The following is a 19,440-nucleotide window of genomic DNA, read 5'->3' on the forward strand; positions in this document are numbered from 1 at the left end:
GTAGTGACCTTGAAACGCCCTCAATAAATGTTAGCCCCTCTTTTTTAGAAACAATTATATGTATAAGGTTAAGATTTTGCCCCTAGGAAGAAGTCACACCTTTCTCTGCACCCCCTGACATCCATGTACATTCTGGTTCTGGGTCCTGTGTCCCATTCTACTGTGCTCTCTACCATCAAAACGCCACCAGTATAAAGAGGCGACCATCGAATATAAATAGTTTTCAGGGCCCTGTACAGGGTCTGACACAGGGAGGTTTAGGAAGTTCGTGTAATGGGGGAGAAGCATTTTCCTGACAGCAGCTCCATAAAACCAGAGGGACTGTAGCAACTGCCCTCCTAGGTTCACCTTGGTGAACCTTGGGAGGGAAGTAAAGAAGGGCTGAGATTTGGTGCCCTCAGCGGAAGGAACAGGGACAGGGTCTGGGGATTGTCATGGAGGCGGGAAAACTGGGCTTTGACTTGAGCGTCAGACAACCCCGCATGCCCACTCCTAGCTGTGTGACCTAGAGGTAGCAGTTGTTAACCTGGCCAAGCCTCCATTTTATCCTCTCTGAAACGGATAGGATGGTAATACCCACTTCTTGGGGGCTCTTGTGAGGACCCAGGAGGAGTTGTAAAAGTACTCGGCACCCAGGAAGCATTCCAAGACTGGCTGCTGGGATTATTGTTGTCACAGTGGTCACAGCCTTTGCAAAGGCTCCAAGGTCCGGGGCCCCGGGCGCGCGCATGCGCACGCGCACGCGGTCATCCAGGTGAGAGGGAGGCTGCCGTCCCGCACCTGGCTTTTAACCTTTCACCTTCACGGAGCGGAGGTGGGCGGAATGGATGCAGAGACCCGGACGCTGGGTTGCGAGCCCGGCTAGACCTAACCCCGAGGCGAAGGGGCGGCTCTTCGGGAGCGCGCCTAGCCTGCTACAGGCCAGGGTCCGCGCGCGCCGCGGAGAGGGCGGGGAAGCGCGGAGGGGAGCGAAGTCTCGCGAGATCGTGCGGCGGCTGTAGCGGCAGCGGCGGCGGCGGCGGCGGCCCAAGAGGTGAGCTGCGGTCGGCGGCAGCGGCGGCGTCTGCCGTTGGGGCTGAGGAGCGGGTGAGAGCGGCAGAGACCGAGGGCCGGACAGGGGAGCCAGCCGGGCGGGCGGCCCGTGTCCTGGGCGGCCTCTCCAGTCGGCCCTGCGGCTGCAGCGGAGCCGCCGGGTCCGCGCCGTCCCGGGACCCGCGCGGGCGGGGCGGGGCTGCCGGGCCAGGGCCGCGGGACCGTAGGGCCAGTCTCCTCGCAGCCAGTCCCCGCACGCGGGTGCAACCGCGAGGCGCACCTCAGTTTCCCCCGGCGGCGGGTTGGCGCAGTGGACGTGGCGCTGCTGCCCGCGGCAACACCATTTATTGAGCCTTAACCGTCTGCCCGCGCTTACGCGGTTCCACTGCTGGGCTGCACGGAGAGGTGGAGCGCCCTGCCCAGGGTCTCCGTGCTGGGACACGGTAGAGTAGGGGTTTAAGCCCTGGCACAGCGAGTCCAGCGCCCCGCCCCGTACTTGCCTCCCATCCTTCTCCCCACCCCCACTCGCTGGGTTTTAGGGCTCGAGTTCTACTCCTCCGGTCCCGATTGGGCTGCAGAGGGTGTGTCTGGGGACCCTCTCCCCCTGCTTGAATGCAGCATGGCATATGAGTTTATTGGGTGAGAGTCCTTGGCTTTTGTCGATTTCCCAAAAGGGTCCCTGCTCCCGAAATGGTCAATAACTTTTGTTTGGCCCTGTGTGAGGGCAGAAGTGGGCTTAAAAGCAGCGGTGTGTGTCGGAGGTGGGGCGTCAGATCGAATGGAAGTGGAATATTGCAGCCCAGGGCTTGCTTTAAGCAAAGGAAACTTTTCAAGTTTGTTTTTGGTTAAGCACGTGATTCCACTCTTCGGAGCAGTGGTGCTCAACTTTGTCAGGCCAAGGCTCCTCCCACTTGCAGCAGAAGTTTGTAAAGCCCCCATTACAGCTCTGAAATGAACTTCGTCGGTAATGTAACCTACCTACATACATAATTGAAAATCAGTGTGATGCTCCGATTTAAATATAAGGGAGAAGTAAAAGGAGAACAATATATGACGTGCATTGCCATATCACATCTAGCACATACTGCTGTGCTGTACCTGCTTCTAGTGAATAAGCTTGGCCTGAAGAGAGGTAAAAATATCAGAAGCTATTTCATACAAGAAAAGGAAAGATTAGAGAGATAGATAGACACAGAGGTAGGGGACGCCTAAGTGTTGGGATAAACTTTTTATGATAATGAAGAGAGAAACAAGTCCGGGTTGAATTAGGAATAACATGCCAAGGTAAAGTACAGACTATCTCAGTCAACATGTAAATAATATTAATATAACCCCTCCGTGAACGCCACGTTTTCAAACGACATTGTAGGGCAGCTTTTGTGCCACAAGCTTGGAGGTACTGGCTGCTTCGAGGCACCATGCTGGATTCCTACCGCTTATCACTGATAATAATGAATAAAATATTAGCTAGATTGAAAGGTTTTGTTTGTTTGTTTGTTTTGCTTTGTGTTTGATTCGGTGCCAGTATGTTACTTAGTAGTGTAGGTATGCTCAGTATTGTGATGCAATTATATGTTGAGATAATGCATGGTGTGAGGAAATGGTCGCTAATTTTCAGGCACGAGTTATTATTCAATCTCAACTTCCCTCACGTTAGCTACCTTCCCCTGAATTACTGGGGTTTTTCCATAGTTTCTTGTGAAAACTGTTTAGTATTGTGTTCTAAAGTAACGCCAGTTACCGTGATAAATCTGGCTGGTCATTGAAACGATTCTCAGGACCAGGATAAATGTTCATTATGTAGCTCTGTCCCATGCATTGTGAGAAGTTCAAGCATCCTGGCTTCCAGACACTAAATGCCAGTGGTGTGCCCTAGTCACTTGATAACTAAACATGTCTCTTAGAGGACCGTACTAGCTCCTTTGAGATCCACTCTAAAAAACAGTCGTCGTTGTCTAGTCAGTTATAACAGGGAGGGGGGCAGAATTTAACTGACAAACAATTTTTATTGGGAACATTTTTTCCCTGTTCTTTCCTTCTACTTAACTAATATCCATGTTAGAGAATTTGGTCAATGCATATTGTACAAGGGTGAAAACTAAAATGACCTACAGTCATATTGTCCTCAGTCCTCCTAATATGATTCATTAGAAATTCTTTTCATTTGAAACTGTTAGTCTTGCTGCTATGGGGAAAATGCAAATTGAGTTGAGAAAGTTCATCTCCGACTATTATATAGCTACAGTGTAACATGATGAATTTCTTCAACTTTTGTTAAATCTACAAAGGAAGTTTATTTTTCCTTTTCCTTGGATAGATAAATTGCTTCTTTGCTATAAGATGTTCGTTTATTGTTCATTGCTTGTTACTTTTGAAAGGTGCTATGGAAACAAGCATGTAAGTAAAGGCTTTTGTCAGAAAAGAAGGATGTATTTTGTACCTGCTTTTTGTATTTGGAGAGAGTGTGACTATTGAACTTGAAACCTTTTATCCGGGCATCTTGGTAGTTTCTGGTGGGATTAATCGGGTGAGAGGGAAGAAGGGAGTTGGGGGGCTCCTTCCTTTCAGAACATGAAGTTTCTCCCACTGCCTCCTCTCCAGTGGTCTCCCAGGTGCCAGACCTAAAGGTTTTTCTTACAGTGATCCTCTGATTATTTTTACTTCCCCTTGACCCATCACAAGTGCGCTCTCACAAACTGCACTTATTAAGAAATGTGTTTGCCCTGTTTTGTTTTGTTTTTGTTTTGTTTCAATAAATGACATGGCACCTCCTAGCAGGAAGGAAGCAGGGTTTCAACCCTGAAGTGCTACTGCAGTTGGCCTTTAATTGGGGTGGGGGTCTTTTCAGGGGGACATTATTTACTCACTCATTAAACACCTATTATGGGGGGAAAATAAATAAATAGCCTAGAGATAGCTACATTGAATACTTTTGGATTGGAAAATTATCCAAATTGAGTGATTAATTTGTATTACTTTGTGCAAGCAGTATCATGTTCCAGGGTAAAAAGAGGTCACTCTTTTTTAATCACTACCTTTTAAAAAAATACTCATATGTACAAAAATGAACCAAATAATATTGCATGGAAGTTGAAACCGTTCCAGTGTTTAGGCGTGGGACAAATTGTTGTATGGACGAAAATCCATGCCTCTGTGGATGAAAATGCATAATTTATTACATGCATATCTCTGAGATTTATAATTAAGCTATTTCCTTGATATATTTTTTAAGATGCATATCTGAGATGGACTATATCTTAAAATTGACAAGTGATGGTTTAATTGGCAACTTTTGTTCTTTCTTAGTGGTCCATAAAATGATAGTGTCTGGAAATGATGGCGTCTTATTGATAGATGCCGTAAGATAGGGATATGTAGAAATTTCAGCACATTGATTAATGTTTAACACCAAAAACTTTATACAAAGGATGACTTGCAAAATGAAGATACGTAACAGTTCCAGGTCCTTCCATCTCAACTAGAATTCTTTACTTGGAAGATGCCTTTAAAGATTTTCCCCCCATGTAAAACAAATGGAGAGTCAGTGTTTGTAAATATAAGAACCATTTTCAAAATGTTTAGAAGGAAACAAACGGGTGATTTTTCATGGAGAGCAGATGGTATGGTTAATGTGTTTGAAATAAAGTTAATCAGACAGTATAACCAGGCAGATGTATGAATATGCCTTCTTGGGTTTTTTTTCCCCATTCTGGAAGGTTTGTGGGTCCACTTATAAATGAAAGTCGTCTCAAACGAGACATCCTTAAATTGAATTTCAACAATTCACTGTTATTTTAATAAGACATATGCTTGAAAATGTATTTAGTCCGAGTTAAAGACAGAATTTATATGGGACGCTACATGATGTCTCCCACCCTGGAAACCTGTGTATGGACTCTGCTACTGAGGGCAAATTTCATAGGAAACTCAGCCACGTGAAGACTACATACCTTCTTCCCCAGGTGGATTTGAGCTTTTCTTCGCAAGTGCACTCCCCAAACCAGCAGCACATCAGCAGCTTCCTGGAGCTGGTTTGAAATGCTGACTCAGGGGCTCACCCCAGACTTACTGAACCAGAATCTGCTTTTTAACAATATCCTCCTCCAAGTGATGCATGAGGATGTGTAAGAAGCATTGGATCAGATCACTGGCTCTCAAACTTGAGTGTGTATTACCAGAATTACTCCCTACCACTCCCAGAGTTTCTGGTTCAGTAGGTCTGGGCTGGGGCTTGAGAATTTGCATTTTTAACAGGTTCTCAGGTAATGCTGATGCTGCTGGTCCAGGGACCATACTTTGAGAAGCATTAGGCTAAAGCATCCTCGTTGCGCTTTCCTATTCTCTCTTCTGATTCCTTGCCCCCCAAATAGCGGTTTTATAGATTATTATAATCTTGTGCTTTAGCTTGATTAAAGAAAAAAAATCAGATTGTCTTGTATGATTTTTAGTGATGGCCACACTAATCTTGCTTGTTAATATCTAATTTCAGAGAAAAATTCTTTCATTTTTATTTACTATTACTTTTTAAATTGAAGTATAGTTGATTTACAATGTGTTAGTTTCAGGTGTACAGCAAAGTGATTCAGTTATACATACACACATATATACATATGTACACATATATATATATATATATATTCTTTTTCGGATTCTTTTCCATTATAGGTTATACAAGGTATTGAATATGGTTCCCTGTGCTATACAGTAGGTCCTTGTTGTTTATCTTTTTTATATATAGTAGTGTGTATCTGTTAATCCCAAACTCCTAATTTAGGAAAAAATTCTATTTTAATGTGTGTTGGATTTTGACTCTAGGTGATAAGTAGTTCTCTTTCTCTTCGTCCTGTGAGTTATACTTTTAACACTTTAAAATTCTTTTTGTATATATAAAATGTTCATGTGGTTCAAAAACTAAAATGGAGTATTCTGAGGAGTCTAATTTCCACCTCTGTCTTGGTCTAATATGCTCCCTTTGGCCACAGATAATTTTTTCTATTTGTTTCCTATAGATGTCTACTGTTTCTTTGTGTAGATACAAGCAGATCCCAGTATACTCTATATATCCCCTCCTTTTTATATAAAATGTAAATTATTCTGACCCTGTTTTTTTTTTCAGTTATTATACCTTTAGTATCTTTCTACATTAGTATATAGAAAACATTTATTTAACAGATGCAGAATATACCATTGTGTGGCCTGTGCCAGAGTTTATTAAGTAGCCCCAATAAATGATGAAGTATCCCAATAAATGATGGATACTTGAGTGTTTTCCAGTCTCTTCCAGTCACAGCCTGTGGTGAATAAACTTGTGTACATATCATTTCGTATATGTGAAGTGTATCTGTGGGATATCTTTCCAGAAGTGGGATTACTGGGTCAGTGAGCAATGCATTTATAATTTTGATAAATGCTGCCCTCTTTCAGGGTTGTACAATTTTGAACTCCTGCAAGTAATGCACTAGAGTACCTGTCTCCATAGCCTCTCCCAGTAGAGTGTTTACCAACCTTTGGATTTGTATCAGTCTGAAAGGTGAAAAGTTACTCGTGGTGTTAATGTGCATTACTTTGATTGTGAGTGAGGCTGAGCATCTTTTCACGTGCTTAAAGGCTGTTTCTGTTTCTTTTTCTATGAACCATCTGTTCATGACCTTTCTGCGTTTTTCTTTTGGATCACATTTTTCTTATCAATTTCTAGGAATTTATAAATTAGAGAGATTAGCCCTTTGTGATGTGAGTTGCAATTTCCTCAAGATTGTCATTTTTAAAAAAATTGCTGTCAAGTATTTTGGTATAGAGAAGGCTTTTAAGTTTTTTCTTTAAATTTTAAGTAGTTAATATTTTATGGTGTCTGGATTTTGAGTCACGGAAAGGCCTCCAAGAATTTGGATTTGGCCCATTTTTTTTCTTTCAGTGTTTTTTTCTTTTATGGTTTCATTTTTACACTTAAACCTTTGATCCATTTAAAATTTATTCTGGTGTTCAGGAGTGATATATAGATTCAACTTTTTCCATATGGCTACCAGTTATCTTTACCCATTTGTTTCAGAATACAATACACCTTCATTATATTCTGAATTTTCAGATGTATTGGGGTGCATCTCTGGACTTTCTGTTCTATTCCATTAAGTCTTTGTATTCCTGCACAAGTACACATTATTGGTTTTATAAAATGTCTTAATGCCTTGTAAAACTAGTTTCGCCTGTTGACCTTCGTTTTCCTGGCAATTCTTGCTTGTTTATTTTTCCATGTGAACTTTAGAATCATTTGTCAGTTCCAGAAGAAAAAGAACTTAGGCAAATTGAGATCGTGTTAAATTTATAAACTAACATAGGGAGAATTGATATCTTTCGGATATTGAATTTTCCTATCCAGGAACATTGTGTATTTTTTCATTTGTTTGGTTTTACTCCGGAATCCTTCTGGAGCATTTTCAAGTTTTTCTCGTATAGGTTTTGCCCATTTCTTATTAAATTTATTGTGTGTGTGTGTGTATATATATATATATATATATATACACACACACACACATATACATGTATGTATATATATATATTTTTGTGAGATCTTCTTTTCCTTTATCTTTTCTAAGTGGTTTTTTTTTTAAGGTTTGTTTTTTAAATTAATTAATTAATTTTTTTTGGAGCTGCATTGGGTCTTCGTTGCTGTGCGCGGGCTTTCTCTAGTTGCATTGAGCGAGAGCTACTCTTTGTTGCAGTGTGCTGGCTTCTCATTGCAGTGGCTTCTCTTATTGTGGAGCACAGGCTCTAGGCATGCGGGCTTCAGTAGTTGTGGCATGTGGGCTCAGTAGTTGTGGCTCGTGGGCTCTAGAGCTCAAGCTCAGTAGTTGTGGCACCCGGGATTAGTTGCTCCGTGGCATGTGGGGTCTTCCCGGACCAGGGCTCGAACCCGTGTCCCCTGCACTGGCAGGCGGATTCTTAACCACTGCGCCACCAGGGAAGTCCCTGTAAGTGGTTTTGATTGTTTGTATGAAGGCTGTTTATTTCTGTGTAAGTACAGAAGTTTATATACCCTGAAGTTCTAAGTAGTTTTTAACAGACGTTAAATTCTGCAGAATCCTTTATACATTTTTGCCTAAAAGAAAAGAAAGCCTTGGGAGTCAGGCTTACAGTTAAATTCTGTGGCTGCATTTATGAGCTCTGTGGACATCTGGGGATCTATTTGACTACTCTGAGTCTCAGTTTTCTAATCAGTAAAAGGAACATTTCTGGCTTGGTAAGAATGTTGGGAGAATTAAAAAGAGCTTGGGACTCATCACTTAGTGCCACTTCCACCACCATCACTGCCAGCGGCAACATAGATTGAGGTTGCTGTGCTGTTTTTCTTCCTCTTTCCCCTCTCACCTTTAAAAGACAAAGAAAAGAAGAAAAATGATAAAATGATGCTAGACTTGAAGTTAAAAGCAAGTTGTGATTCACTCGGAGCAGGATAATCAATATACTAAGAGAACAAACTCAGCCCTGTATTTGAGGCCCCTCCTGCCTGCCTTTCTAGCCTTGCTGCTGCTTGCCCTCTCCGATGCACCCTGACCAGAGGTTGCTTAGCTTTCCCCAAAGGCCCCGTGTTTCCTATAATGCCATCCCTTCCACCCAGAATGTTCTGCTACCTAATTCTACCAGTTTAGATATGTGCTGCCCTGCACCCAGTAAAAAACACGATCTGTCTCCATGTGTAGCTTGTCGGTCCTATAGCTTGGCCTTGATGGACTGGAAACTGTGAGGAGACAAACTATGTCCCTCATGTCCACCAAAGAATACAGAATACCTGGCAAAGAACAGACACTCAGATATTTTAAAATAAGTAAATGAATAATTGACTTTGATCTTTCTTTTGCCTCATATTATGTGTCTGGGTAATTTATCTGTCACCCAGTACATTGTAAACCCCTTGAAGATAAGGCTTATGCCGCTTCTCAATAATAATAGTAACAGTAATAATAATGGTGGTGGTGGAGGTGGTGAGAGGCAAATGGATTTATTTTATATAAGAACATGTAATAATAAAAGCGAAAATTGATGTTCATTGAACATTTATTATGTTACAGGAACTGTTTTGAAGTCCCCAATGTGGATTATCTCACATAACCCTCAGCAGTCCTGTGAGTTGGATCCTGTTATTTTGCACGTGGGGAAACCGAGGCACATGGGTTTATGGACTTGCTCAACATCAGACAAGCTAGGAAGTGGTAGAGCTGAGACTCAGATGCAGGTGTTCTAAGTCTAGCAACCCAGCTTTTCACCTGTTGCAAGGTTGGATACAGTCATGTGTAGGTCCTCCAACCATTTAAGAAAAGTTATTTAATTCCACTTACACCTGCTCATTTTCCTTCCCAGTCATGCCATTTTAGTAACTTGTATTTTATTCTTTCCGATTCCTCTCAGACTTCATGTGCTCCAGGAGGCTTTCTCTGACCACCCTGCCTGGCATGAGTAGATGTTCAATTAAAAGTAATTTTAACTTTTTTCCCCCCTAGGTTCACAGTAAAGGTGCTAAGAAAGAGAATGTAAGACAGGAAAATAATTAAATATTTTTACTGAGGTAAGTTTTTTATGATTTAATTTTTTTAAAGGAAATGTCTCTTATTTTTTAAAAATTCCTCTCCATAGCCTGCTTTCTTAAGATGTAAGAGGGAGATTGTTTTAGGAGTGTTTAAGTTCATAGAACCTAAGGTTCTTAAGGTAGATGCCAGGAATGTGGGCTGTTTGAATAAGGTCATTTGGCTTCCTTACTTCTTTGACATGAATCTTTAAATTTCCATCATCTCATTGTTTTAAAGCATGGTGCTGAGAAGGAGGTCCCACAGGTGGAAATCCATAAGCTGTTTGGTGATTACATATACTTGCAACATTCAGTGAAAACTTTGAGTTTAAAGTAGGGAGTTGAAGGGATTTGAAGCCACTTGGTGAGATTGCAACACTTTATTTTCTTAAGTGAAAATGTGTTGTTTATTTTCTTATTATAATAGTAAGAAAAAACCTCCCTCAATGACACCTAATTCCTGCCACCCAGAAATGGCTGCCATTAATATTAATATTTTGGTGAAAATCCTTTTAGAAATTTATCTATGAATATAGAAGTATTTATATACAAATCTTTAAATAAATTGGTGTACACTGTATATGGTGGTCATTTTTAAATGCAACAATATTTTTATATATCTCTACACATGAATTGTTAAGAGACATGCATAATCATATATGATCATTTTACTGACCATGTAATATTCCATTGTTTTAGAGGCACCATACTTTATTGAATCATTCCTTTGATGACCATTTAGACTGTTTCTAGTGGATAATAGTGTGTTGATTAACCCTGTACTTAAATCATTGTATACATGTTCATTTATCTTCTTAGAAGTATAACTACCCACACTGAGTTTTGTTCATCTTTTTAATCCTTGCCAGTCCAATAGGAGAAAAAAATGGTATCTTTTTTTTCTTTTTAATTTTATTCCTTTATTTATTTTTGGCTGCATTGGGTCTTCGTTGCTGCGCACGGGCTTTCTCTAGTTGCGGCGATCAGGGGCTACTCTTTGTTGCGATGCCCGGGCTTCTCATTGTGGTGGCTTTTCTTGTTGCGGAGCATGGGCTCTGTGCGCGCGGGCTTCAGTAGTTGTGGCACGTGGGCTCAGTAGTTGTGGCGCACGGGCTTAGTTGTTCCGCGGCATGGGAGATCTTCCTGGACCAGGGATCGAACCCATGTACCCTGCATTGGCAGGTGGATTCTTAACCACTGCACCACCAGGGAAACCCCAGTATCTTTTTTGAGATAGTAGGGTTTTTGACTGGAGTAAACCTTATATGTTTTAAAGACCTCTTTGATTTGATAGTCTTACATAAAGAATTTCCTCATCGAGCACATACCTGTGATTCTTATGTGTAAGTGAGACACTCTCTTGGACTTTAAAATTTTTTATTTTTTTTAATTTTTTTTTATTTTTGGCTGTGTTGGGTCCCCGTTTCTGTGCGAGGGCTTTCTCCAGTTGCGGAGAGCGGAGGCCACTCTTCATCGCGGTGTGCGGGCCTCTCACTGACACGGCCTCTCCCGTTGTGGAGCACAGGCTCCAGACGCGCAGGCTCAGCAGTCGCGGCTCACGTGCCCAGCTGCTCCGCGGCATGTGGGATCTTCCCAGACCAGGGATCGAACCCGTGTCCCCTGCACTGGCAGGCAGATTCTCAACCACTGTGCCACCAGGGAAGCCCTCTTGGACTTTAAATATGATGAAAATGTTAAAATATGTTGAGTTCTTTGTTTCTAGGTCTGTTGCCCTGATTAACTCATTATAAATAATTTGAAATTATTGGCAACTAACTAATTGTCTTGGATACTGAAAGTTTTCCTTTATAGAGAGTAATACCTTTGTTTTTTATTCACTTACAGTGGACCTTAAAGAAGCTTTAAAAACTAACTTCTTAACATCTTTCAAACATGAATACCAATTGTAGAATAGCATACAGAATGTGATTTACAAATTTAGGTGATAACAGAGTATTACTGAGTTATGTGAATATGTATTTACATGTAAACCTATGAATATTGATGTTGAGTCTCATCTGTCCAAAGGATTTTGCCAGTTTCTGATATGAATGTGAGATCTAATTTTATGTTTGTTTTAGATTTTATTTCAATCAAATAAGGGTTACCTAAGGAAGGTCTCACATGGAACAGATACCAACTTTGTTATTGACCTACTGTTCGTTCTTTGACTTAACAAAAAGCCAGTTAAAATTCATCTCTTTTTCCTTGACATAAAATGCATCTTATAGAATGCCTTTCATGTGGGTGCTTTACTTTTCACTCCAAGTTAACATTGTTGAGGCTGGGACCAAGTGTGTTTTATTCACCATCTTACATCCAGCACCTAATGTGATATTTGGCACGTACATGGCAGACACTCAGATCGTTTTTGAAGGAATTAATGATTGGTGAATATCATCATTGTTAAGTTAGAATTAAGATGTAAATGAGAAGTGCCTGAAATTTTAATTAAGAAATTTAATTTCTTGGAGAATAAAACTAGCGTCTGTGATTTTTAAATGCATCTAAATCTAGACATGCATAATTGTAGTGACACTTGCTACCATAACATTTTGTGATGTTTTGTTTGGACTGTTGATTTGGATTCTGTCGGGTTTCTTTGCAGAATCACATATACTGCTGTGTTTTAAATCTGCTTTTTTGTCTGTTTTTTCTTGTTGCTGTTAAGGGCAAAGTAAGTGAAGTAGGTCAGGTACTAGATCTTATTAAAGAATGCTATTTGTGTTTCATATTACAGACATGGGAATATCTTTCAGTTATGTTATTTGAAGACAAGGATGAAGTAAATGTCCCCAAATATATTTTAAATTATAATGGAGAGAAATTGAGTTATATTTTAATTGAGATTCAGCATTTATTAAAAATAAAAGTAGATAAATAGATTGCTAGCCATTAAGAAGAATGTGTAAATCTTTGTTAAGTATCCCGCCTATTAAGCTTTTCTGACGCATAACCAGTTTTTCACAGCCAAAATAAACAGAGAGAATGAAACAATTATCTAATAGATTAAAGCAATGTTGAGGACTCTTGTTTCATACATTTTGTTTCCACTAGAGTATGGGATTCTAAAGAATGCATGTGCTAGTTTTAATCAGTATTTTAGCAGCAGTTATTGCATGTAGAAAAATTTAACTTATTAAATAATCCCCTAGCAATTTTTATTTGTACTTTAATTTTCTTAGCAACTCCTTCCTTAATAAATAGTCTAAAGTTAAATCTAGGTAGACTTGAAAGGAAATTATTGAGTCTTCATTAGTAGGGTCTAAATTAATTAGATTTCCTGGACTTTACCCTCTGATATCATATTGTGGCGAACGGTATGATCCTGTGTTCGTTTTCTAAAATACCCAAAGTTCTGGGTTCTTATATCTCTCTTCTGCAGTAGTATAGGGATTTGCTTATATTGTAGCTTTCATTTCACTGATGAGTTAATTTCTTTAATTGCAGGCTTTAAAACCCCAATTCTAAAAATACTCCTGAAAAAAAAAAAAATAAAAAAAAAAATAAAAATACTCCTGGACAGTGAGGCATTACTAGTAGTAGTAAAACTGGAGTCTTAATTAAACTTAAGACTTTATCATTTACTTCTCCTTTTAGCTGCATTTGTAAACATTTTTATACTGTATTTAAACAGATTTCAAGACATTCTTACGTATTTAATGGGTTGGATTCTGTGCATTTGCAAGTTTCCTCCTATTTTAGGCATAAAGGTTAAAGTTTAGACTGGCAGTGTAAGTGGTTATTTAATTGGAAAGTTAGAAAGAGGAGAAATTCTGTCTTCATATACAGGGTGTGTGGTGGTAGAATATTTAGGTGAAACTGTTTCATTGTCAGGGTGAGAGTACTGAACTGCAGTAGGAGGGCAAAAAACTTGTTAAGTGCTTATATGCGATATAGATAACAGCTCCCTAGCAAAGCCAGCACTCTGGCCTTACTCCTGTAGTATCTGTAATAAGTTGGTCTCTCACAGAGGTTTTTGTTGTTGTTGTTTGTTTTGGTTTTTTTTGTTGTTGTTTGTTTTGTTTTTTTTAGAGGACTGTATTATTTCTCACTTGTGAGATCAATGTTTTATTTTTTATTTATTTTATTTATATTTTATTTTTGGCTGCGTTGGGTCTTCATTGCTGCGCACGGGCTTTCTTTAGTTGCGGCAAGTGGGGGCTGCTCTTCGTGGTGGTGCACGGGCTTCTCATTGAGGTGGCTTCTCTTGTGGAGCACAGGTTCTAGGCGCATGGGCTTCAGTAGTTATGGCACGTGGGCTCAGTAGTTGTGGCGCATGGGCTTAGTTGCTCTGCAGCATGTGGGATCTTCCCGGACCAGGGCTTGAACCCGTGTCCCCTGCATTGGCAGGTGGATTCTTAACCACTGCGCCACCAGGGAAGCCTCCAGAGAGGTTTTATTAAACTCTGAGTCTTAAGGGGAGAGTTTTGGAAAGAGGGGTAGAGAACAATAGCTTTGGGCCACAAGTTCCATAATGAATGTGGTGCTTAGGGAGACTCTCCAGGAATAGCTATCTCCAGCCTCCGAATGTCCCATTGCCCTTGAGACATTTCCCTCCTTGCTAACCCTAGAAACTTTTCCTGGTGTTGTGGTGTGATGGAACATTGTCTGGAGCTGGGCAGAGGGAGTCTGACTGTCTACCGGTGCAGAGTCTAGATGCTCTCTTTAAGTAGACTTCCAGCATGGGAGTATGGCATATTCTAGCACTGGGATGACAAATATGGGAAGTCCATGCAAGCTTTATACCTTCGTTCCAGTTTGTTCAGAGAGGACACCTAGTTCATGGTGAGGGTTATGTTTGTGTCTGCTAAACCCAGTAAGTTTTGTTTTAAGTAGATTTCAGTCTATTCTAATGTAACAAAGTTTTTCAGTCTGAATGTTCTAGCAGCCATCACTCAAACGTTAATTGCTGTCAGTGGGAAGGGATATCCTCCTACATCTTTTCTGGAGCGCTTGAAACCATCCCACTTCCTTTTTCTTTTACCTTAAGAACTGATTACTGACACTTGGGAATTATAATCAGATTGCATCAATCTTTATAGAAAGGTTACCAATTATTGCACTGGAAAATAGGCATTTGTCTCTCATAGTAAGTGTTTCTCTTGGTGTGTCTCTCTCAGTTCATTGCTTTTAAATACCTCTTAGGTGAATGAATGCTTTGTGTCGTGCCCTGATTTAATACATTTAAAACAGACTTTATTGATGGCTTTCTTACTTTCAGTTATATGGGAGGGGGAATAATTTATTCAATATGGAATTTTCATAGGATATTTTGGTTGCTTAGATGTCCTTGGGGTAGAAAAGAAAGGTTGATGTCAATTACTTACACTGTGATATAAGCTCCAGAATCAGTATTTGCATTGAAGAGTTGAGAGCAGTGAGGATATTTATGGTGGGGATGTACATATAGAGCATTGAACTCTACCTCTTGTGTGTATTCTCTCATTTTGTTCTCTAATGACTCTCTGAGGCTAGATACAGTCACTCCAGTTTTAGAGAATAGAAGGCCTTGGTTATGAGATTTGTCCTTTGGCACTCAGCTAGTATGCTTAAAAGAAAAACAAAGCAATGACTTGAATCCAGATCTCTCTGGCTCTTCTTGTGTTCACCAACAGAGAAAAGGGTCTCACAGTTGTTAGAATGTTTCTATTATTGTAGATTAGTGAAATGTTGGGTGGAATGAAGACACAGCTGCTTTATTACCACCATCACCATCGTTCTTACCCTCCTTTTTATTTCTAATGTTCTTCAACATTAACTGGTAAAGTTTAGGAGCCTGCCAGGGTATCTGGCTCATTGTGTTCAATACAACATAGGCTTGTTTAATTTAGCAGTGCTCTGAGATGAAAGGTTCACGACGACCAAGTACAAACAGACCTTCTGTGGGATGTTACTTTTGTTATAGGAGAGAATGCTTGTTTTTCCTTGCTCTGTGCTAATAAAGAAGCTGGCACATTTTCTCATGAGTTAAAAAGGACTTGGACTTGTTTAAATCTGTGTAATCAAAGGGAAGTGAGTGGTTCTGATAAACATTTTTCTTTGTACAGTCTTTGGTTAATTCCATTTCATACCTGCCAGAGAATTGCAGTATGCTCTTTCGTTCTTTCCTCTTTTTACTTTGGATTTGATATCATGGTTGGTCATTGTAGGGATTTGGTGGTAGGAAAATAAATCATTTCCTCGTTTGAACAGATTGTATGTTTTTTTGTTTTCTTTTATGACAGGTTATCCTGTAGCAGGCAAAGTGATTCAATCAGACCCCTACACAGAGGTGTCACTATATGATTTTGTGCAGTAATTTTTTTTGGTAACGGTTCTATTGAGATGTAATTCACATACCGTAAAGGTCACCCGTTTAAAGCATAGAATTCGGTGGATTTTAGTATATTCACAGAGTTGTGCACGGATCCCCACTGTCTAATTCCAGAACACTTTCATCACCCCAAAAAGAAACCCCAGGCCCAGTAGCAGTCACTTTCCATTCTTCCCTCTCTCGTTAGCCCGTGGCAGCCACCATTCTACTTTCTGTGTCTATGGATTTGCTTATTTAGAGTATGTCATATAAATGGAATCGTAAAATATGTGTGACCTTTTGTGTCTGGCTTCTTTCACTTAGCATGTTTTTGAGGTTCATCTGTGTTGTAGCATGTATCAGAACTCATTCTTTTTTGTTGCGGAATAACTCTGTGGCACGGAGATATACATTTTGTTTATTCATCCCTTGATGGCCACTTAGGTGGTTTCCATGTTTCGGCTATTATGAATAATGCTGCTGTGAACATTCATGCACAGGTTTTTTGGGTGGACATCTGCTGTCGTTTCTCATGGATTTATACCTAGGAGTAGGATTGCTGGGTCTCATGGTAATTCTATATTTAACTTTTTGAGGGACTGCCAAACTGTTTTCCAAAGCGGCTGTACTATTTTACGTTCTGATCAGCAGTGTTAGAGGATTCCAGTTTCTTCACATCCTTGCCAACACTTGTTATTTTTTGTTTTGTTTTGTTTTTCATAGTAGCCATTCCAGTGGGTGTAAAGTGGTATCTCGTAGTTTTGATTTGCATTTCCCTAATGGCTAATGACGTTGAACATCTTTTTATGTGCTTCTTGTCCACTTGTATATCTTTTTTAGAGAAATACCTATTCAAATTCTTTTCCCATTTTTAAAGTTGGGTTGTCTTTTTATTGTTGAGTTATAGGATTTCCTTGTATATTCTAGATGAACCCCCCCCCCCGCATATGTCCTTATCAGATATATGAATTGTAAAAATGTCCTCCCATTCTGTGAATTGTCTTTTCACTTTTTTTTAAATGTTCTTTGAAGAAGTTTATAATTTTCATGAAGACCAGCTTATCTATTTCTCTTTGGTTGCTTATGTAGTCTTGTCTCTGTTTGAGATTTTCTGTAAGTTAAAAAAAATCACACCTTATTTCTACACATCTCTCATTTTAAAAATTGGTGCAAAATTAAATGGTCAGCTGTTAACTATACCGTGGGTTAGAGGTTTTAAATATCTTTCGTGTTTTTCAAATATTCTCATCTAATTCAAAGTGAGGAGACCAAGTTTCCTAACCTAATACCGAATGTGCTTTTTTCTAAATTAGAAAAATGTCTTTCAGTGTTCTGCCTAGCTCAAAATTCATGCGTCATTCTGTGAACATTTTTAAGTGTTTTGTATGTACTGAGCACTTGATTGGGCTTGGGGATCCAGAGGTGAGTGAGACATGGCCCTATCCTCATGTGAACAAGAGCTCACATGCCAAGCTAGAAGCATCCACAGAGGACAGTGGAGGTCCACAGAAGGCAGGAAGGAGTAGTCTCCTGTATCTGGGTGAGAATGCCTCACTGAAGAGTGGACACTTAAGCAGCTCTATTGAGATATAATTCACATATCATGAAGTTCACCCATTTAAAGTATACCACTCAGTGGATTTTAGTATATTCAAAGTGTTGTGCTCAATTCACAAAGGTGGGTAACAATCAGAACTTTTAGTTAGGGTCATTGATTCTCTCCTTCAGTTTCTTGCTACTGTGTATACAATATATCTGGGACCAGATATCTTACAGTAGCTGTATTTAGCATCCTTAGTGTAATAAAATGTAGGCAAATGTAGGCATAGGTGTGATGACTTTGATGCCTAGAAGTGAGCCTAAAGAAAACCACTTTTCTTTAATTTCTTCAGGTTTTCCACATTTTCAGAAAGGAATATATCCTGCTTACCAATCAGTTCAGCATTGAGGTGTGTGTGTGTGTGTGTGTGTGTGTGTGTGTGTGTGTCTGTCTGTCTGTCTAAGCCATAGCCCAAGTATTTCCATATAGTCAGAGCATGAAATGTTGCTTGCCTGGAGAGGAAGATTGATTGTAGAGAGCTGAGTGTCCCCTGTTAAGGAAGTTAGATTTTGCCCGTATTGATGCTGGAGCCACTCTCCAGCAGCGGGAGAGTGATGCGGTCCCTCTGGCTACTGTATTATGGATGCTAGATGCAAGGGCAGGACTGGGGACAGGAGACCCATTAGGTTGTTGATCTAATCCAGTGAGAAGTGATGAGGACCTGAACTAAGGTGTTCATGGCAGAGTTGGATAAGACACAGGCTGGAAGTGTTTAGGAGCTATTAGTCCAGAATCCTGGTTACAAGTAACAGAAACCCTCCCCAAACTATCTTAAGTTCAAAGAGGGATTAATTGGAAGTTTCCTGGAGAAGGTTGTAAACGGTATGAAATGCTGCAGAAACCAGGAAAAGCCAGAGGCCTTGTGGATTGGAACTGGTCTCATCAACACAGAGATTCTTTCTCCCATCTCTGCTCCCTCGGGCGTCTGCATATGGCAGGGGCCATTGTCACACTCTCCAACCAAGAGGAGGAAAGAGCTTCTCTTTCCCAACTTTAGTTTTTAAAATCCCAGGGGCTCTCTTGGCCTTGGGTTTCGTGCCTTCACCAGGCACTGGGATCTTTGGAAGCTGTCTACCACCATCTCATTGGGAGTTTGCAGAAGAAGTGGAAGAAGGTTGTTCTGGGCAGAGCTAACCATGTACATCTACTCTGGAAATACTGAGATTAAGAAGATCTGAGAAGAAAGGGAGGGCCAGGAATGCCTCCCACATTTGTGACTTTGGTAACCTGTGATGGCACATTTCCATCTGAGAATGGAGCAGGCAGACCGGAATGCAGTGGGTAAACCGAGTTCAGTTTTAGACCAACTTAGACTGGAACATAGAACTAATCACAATTTGTATGTTACATATTTTTATGATTATTAGACTGGTTTGGCTTTCTTCACAGTTAGAAGCCCTTTGAAGACAGGGACTGTCTTGTTTTCTTCGCTCAAATATCTTTGTGAATGAATTCAGGAGAACAGGTTCGACAGGCAGCTGGATGGACAGTCTGGATCTCAGGCGAGGACAGGGAATATGGATTTGGGAGTTATCAGTATAGGGCTACATAGTGGACAAGCTTACCTAGTGGCTAAGGGACTGTTATAAAAGCTCAGATATTGTATAGACCTGTAATTTTCATGTCCAGGTAATGAACTTATGCCTTTTCCTTTTTTTTTCCTTTGTCCTGCCGAGTATTTAATGTCAGTAATTATCTACTGACAGTTCTGCTAATTATTTTTTTAAAATTTTGTGATTAGAATTAGATTTGTGATACATAGGGAAATAAAGGTGATAAAGACAGATTCTATTTCCTTTTAAGAATAACTGACTCATAGGATGAAACCTTGGATATGATTTCAGATCACTCCTGTAAACTCTCACAAGAGCTGTTTATAAAACACTTGGAACAATACAGATTGTACTAAGAAAATGTGCTTTGATCAACTCTGGAGATACAAAGCAGGGAACTTAA

The 19,440-nt window shown here is 40.2% G+C and overlaps 1 protein-coding gene across 3 annotated transcripts in view; it reads left to right on the forward strand.

Annotated features, from left to right (window-relative positions):
- The first annotated feature begins 989 nt into the window (after positions 1–989).
- MRTFB (myocardin related transcription factor B) overlaps positions 990–19,440 on the forward strand; it is a 201,739-nt gene continuing 183,288 nt past the window's right edge. For 2 of the 3 annotated variants that reach the window (XM_032605707.1, XM_032605711.1), the window contains exons 1-2: positions 996–1,033; positions 9,525–9,589. The gene's annotated coding sequence lies outside the window, so the exon portion shown is untranslated. Of the gene's footprint in view, positions 1,034–9,524; positions 9,590–19,440 lie in introns of all 3 variants that reach the window. The other variant, XM_032605706.1, reaches the window with a different exon arrangement.

The sequence above is a fragment of the Phocoena sinus genome, chromosome 15 (assembly GCF_008692025.1).
Source record: "Phocoena sinus isolate mPhoSin1 chromosome 15, mPhoSin1.pri, whole genome shotgun sequence".
Lineage (NCBI taxonomy): Eukaryota > Metazoa > Chordata > Mammalia > Artiodactyla > Phocoenidae > Phocoena > Phocoena sinus.